The sequence below is a fragment of the Pteropus alecto genome, unplaced genomic scaffold, assembly GCF_000325575.1.
Source record: "Pteropus alecto unplaced genomic scaffold, ASM32557v1 scaffold79, whole genome shotgun sequence".
NCBI lineage: Eukaryota > Metazoa > Chordata > Mammalia > Chiroptera > Pteropodidae > Pteropus > Pteropus alecto.
The window spans coordinates 1,109,000-1,114,447 of NW_006494612.1; positions in this window are offsets into that span (position 1 = coordinate 1,109,000).

The following is a 5,448-nucleotide window of genomic DNA, read 5'->3' on the forward strand; positions in this document are numbered from 1 at the left end:
TTTTCTTGGAACTTCTCTTCAGTCTGGCTGAGTCTTTCTGAGAATGGCAATGCTGTCTGAAGCTCTTCATGCCCAATCCCCCATCCTTCACGCTTTTCTTTCACAGGGCTTAATCCTACATCATGGTCTGAAGGTGTTTCCAGCCTTCTCCTGCTTTCTCTCCTTTTATTCTTCATAAGGATTACCCCAAATAAATCTCCTGTATGTCTTATCCCATTTTGGTGTCTTCTTCCAGAGCCTGAACTGATGTACTCACCAGGTTCTGAAGAATGGTGACTATTTTCCTCTTTTATAACTTTTTCTCTCCTTTAGATGCCAAGAAACACCATTAATCTTTGAAACTAACGGTCCCAAATGGGGGTAATGAATGTGACTCCATTATAACTGTAAAAATACTGCAAAGCTATTTTATATCATTACCATGTGATAATTTCCTAAGGAATTTATATTCATTTTCCATTTAATTCTATGGAATCTTTGTAACAGACATACTATATACCTAATTTGCAGATGAGAAAACTGATTATTTAAGATGTAAATATTTTCCCAAAGGCATAACAACATTAATTGGTGGATCATGGATTTAAATCCAGTTTTGCAGCTACAAAAGCCAGCCCTTTAGCTATAATACTGTCCTGACTTTCAACCAAATGTTCTAAACATCTCTTTTGAACATTGCAAAAAAGACAAAAAATCCCATTATCCTTTTTCTCATCTTGGAATTTTTTTTAGAGATTATTACTAATTTAAAACAACTACCTACCAAGACATGGGTGTGTGTGTGTGTGTGTGTGTGTGTGTGTGTGAAGCTCTCAATTGTATAAAAAATGATAATATAAACGGCATGGAAACAATAAAATCTACATATTTATTGTCTCAAGATGCTTCAAATTGAAGAGTTAAAATAAGTAACAAATATTTATGTCATTGGTCTATTTAATCTTTAGTCTTGAAGACAAAACAAGAACATGGGACTCAAGAACAAAATTCTTAAAAAAATAATGTTTGCTTTACAAATACATACACACACCCAAATTCCCAAAATTATTGTATAAAATTAGATGACTCTATGCCCTAGTTTTACAAGTGACCTCAACCATCTCTAGTAAATTTTATAATCTTTGAGCATAGAATGGTTTCAATCACCTCTTCCCCAAGAGAAAGTAATAAATATTTATTGATATAAATTTCAAATAAATGCTTCTCTTTTATAGGATTCAAGGAAGCATCAAGAGTATATTTTTTTCCTCAAGCAAAAAAGATTCTTTCTGCTTAGCCAATTATTACAGCTGCTATCAAGATAATTTTGTCCTTTTTTTGTAAAGTATCATGGCTTAATTTGTAGCCATGATATTTATTTTACCAAGTTATAGGTCAGCTTAAAATACCAAATGAGAGTTAAATAAATTTAACATATTCTATTTAAATAGGTATCGTAGTAAAATATTACATTTGTCTTATATTTAATAATCCCAAAGCTTCACTCCTTTTGACATTAGTTTAATATTAAGGTGGCTTTATTCTGTTTTTATTGTTCTTAAAACTGCTCCTTGATTTATTTCTGCTTTGTGTTCCTAAAAGTTGTTCAGTAGCTTAATTAGATATTCATTTTGACATTCTGGTCCCAGAAGAAATAACATTAACTCCATACTTATCCATCTGGTTATCAGTTATAAGTTGTGAATTGCTGCTTATAATTTTCCAGGGACATGTGGGCACCCTTCCAGTTAGGCTATTAAAATCCCTTACACTCTAAAAACATTCTAATTAATACTCTCTCACGTTTGTGGATGCACAGCAAAAACACTTCCATGTAGAGGAAATTTTACTTCTTTAACACTGAAATACAGAAATTTTAGGTTAAAAGCCAGCAATTCTTTATAGAAATACATTTTTCTAAGGAACCAAAACCTTTTATCTTCAATTTTATGAAAATGTTTAATTCACATATAATCCTAAAATTTAATATATATAATTCTAAAAAATCTGCACTGTGAAAGCGAAATATCTTTTCACCCACATTCAGAGAAGGGTGTTTCCTAGCAACCCCATACAATCAGAATCAATCCTTGGCTGAATTATGACTCAAAGTGCTGTTAGAAGTAATCATTTGCATGAGAAAGAGGCCAACGTCTGTTCTGATTAGGAAGGACAGCTTTTTCCTAACATTGGTCAGCCACAGTTCAAAGAGAAGCAGCTGTTTAGAAATGTCTTTGTTTTCATGAAATTTTGCCTGAGGAAGGCAAGCATCACGTCCCCATAGACAGAACACATAGGCCACGAAAACTTCAGAAATTAATACAAATGAATACAATCAGAGATCTCACCTATGGCATTAAAATGTGTTGGTGTCTTTATTTTGTTAAATTTCTTATCTCATTTTTATTTTCTTTCACCTTGCAAGTATCCACTGTTGTGCATTATAAGGGTTAAATGTTAGGTGATGATCTTATAGAAAACAGATATCATTTTACTTAATTGCGATCCTTTCTATAAACATGTATTTGCATATTGGTTTCTCTTTATTAAGTGACTACTATTGTTCCTGCACATAGATATCACAACAGTTTGTTTCAAAATAATTCATCCTTAGTCAAAATTTTCACATAGTAACAGTATCAAATCAAAGTGCTTTGATCACTCCTTTTTGGGAGTGGAGGTGGGAGGATGTTGCATCTTTTCAGGAAAAAAAAACACAAAACTTAGTAAATTAACTTTCCACTTATTTAATTTTTTGCTTATTGTGGAAACTGGCTACTTTTCTTTGGGGAAGGGTGTTGTCATTATCCTTACATATCCATATCACTATGGAGAAAATAGACCTGCTGTCAAATGGATCATATAAGTAAAGTACATTTGGGACTATCTAAAAACATAAAAATATCAGAATCAAATGACCTAAAATTAATGGTACTATTGAAGCCTCAAAAACCACAGGCTAAGAGGGACAGCCTGACAATCTCTGCAGCCCAAATTTAGAAACTATATATCTGTACCTGGTTCTAAGTTACAGCATTTACTGCATAAATGTTTTTTATAATAAATTTATCCCAGTAGGATATAAACAAAGTAAGCAGATGATAAATACTACAATAGACTTTTTTGAAATATTTCTTAAAATTTATTAGATAATAAATTACCCAGTACACATGCGAAATATTCAAGGCAACAAAAAAGAATAAGGAAGCTTGTAGGTACTTCGAAAATTTATTAAAGTATAAACACAGATCCTCTTATCAGAGAGAACATAATAACTAGGACAAACGTGTGTGTGTGTGTGTGTGTGTGTGTGTGTACACATATATATAACATTATTTAATATAACCTACATATAATATAAAACATTATTTAATTTTAAATGGATTTATTAAAGAAATATTTTTAAACAAAATTATTTTAGTAAATTGACAAGAATTTATTGATTTTAAAATCTTCTAGATGCCTTTCTTCTATTTTGTTAATAGAAGCCATATATAATCAATATTTAATAAAGTTCTAAAACTCTAGAAATATGACAATCTATTTCACATAGTTTTAGGAAACAATTAAAAACAAAAATCCTTTCCCAACTCAGAAAACCTTTCCACAAAGGTAGAAGAGAAAGTAAACAATTTTTTTATTCAATTATCATTAAGCCAGAATGTGATGTGCATCACTGGCAATCTGCTAAGTAATTTGCAAAGACCAATTAAAAAAAAAAAAAAATCTCACTCTTTTATATAGCCAAGCAAATAAAACTCATCACACATATATTTTCAAAACAAACAGTAACTAATCCTCAAGTAAGAAGACATGAAGCACCATTTGTCACACACAGTTCATCCTAAATTTACTTAGTAGTTGAGATGACCATCCACATTAGCTAACTAGCTTTATTAAAAGGAAAAATAAACTCATATCTTTGTAACAGGAAGTAGCTTTGTATGGTGAGCATGGCACCCACTAATTTAGGCTCCTATCCTTCCATAGAAATTGGGAGCTGGGGGCCCTATCTCCCTTGATGTTTATATTTCAAAAAAATTTTTTTCAGGTCCTTCAGAAAGACATTTCTGGATCTTAAAGCTTCCAAGAGATTTATTTAGCTTTTTGATTGATTTACATATATTTCAAAGAGACAGAGAAAAAAATGTACAATTATAAGTATTCTAAAGTAAATATCTGTGGGAAAACAATGCAAGTTCTTGTCAGGGTGGAAAAATTTCTCTTTTACCCTTCCAGATTCTTCTTGCTGGTCTAAGAATTAAATTGATATGAGACAGACTAACAGGAAAAAAATTAAGTTTCATTACTGGGGCTCCAATAAAAATATGAAGCCCACAGACAGGCAACACCATTCAAAGCTAGAAGAAATATAGGAGTCTGAGAATTCAAATGGAGGTGGAAAAACAAATGTTTGGTAAACAAATGTTTGCCGTGCCACAAGGAACACAGAGAAGAATTTGAACAAGCAAGCCTTGCTAAGTTTCCCCTGTCTACCTCACCTCACCGGTATTCTTTGCATTTATCTCTGGGGAAGGCTGTTCATCCTAAAACAAGCCCTCTATCTTACCTCTTTTAAGTGGTTTAGAGGGAGGTAAAAAGCCCTTCCTGAGTCTTTTGTTTCTTAAAAATAATCAGCCTAAGATAATCTTTATGCCAAAGTGTCATAGTTTGGGGTGGTGAAATTCTGGTCCCCTGCAGTCTCTCCCCTTGTTTACAACAGGCAGAAGTAAGCCTCTTATTTTAATTTTTATTTGCCTTTACGCTAACCATGATTCCACACAAAAAGTAGCAAATTTTTAAAAACTTAGCAACACTCAATGTATTTCAACATCCCAGACATTTCCAATTTTCTACAACTAATAATTTTACTGGGGCTTGCTTTCTACAAATTTTAATCCTTAAGTCCCAGATGACTTCTTACAGTATGCTTTGAACAAGAAAACAAGAAATTGAGGTAAGAATTTCATTCCTTATTTATGGAATGTAGAATAAATCTTGCTAGGCATATAGTTATACATCAAAAAGCTAACACCTAATGTGTCTATAAATAGGATTGCTTTTGATAGTTTTGTTTTCCAATTTTTTTCAATAAAATAGCTTATTTTTTCTGGTTATAGAAACAATACAAACACATAAAATTACAAATGGTATATATAAATATTAGGAAGAAAGTATGATTCATCCGATATCTCATATTTGTACTGAGCTAAATACAATTATGATTTTGTGACCCATATTTTGTAAATTGCAAGTGATTATGTGGTCTGGATTTTTTTTCCTTTAGGTGACAAAGTGAAGCATGAAGAACACATGGCATACATGTGTGTATGTGTTTTTGTGTGTATAAATATAATATTTAGTGTTCCAAAAATGATTCAATGGGCAAATTCTATAGATTATAATTTACTATTTTAGACTCTAAACCAAATCTTTATTAGATATGATAATTGAAAGTGCCTATTTCAT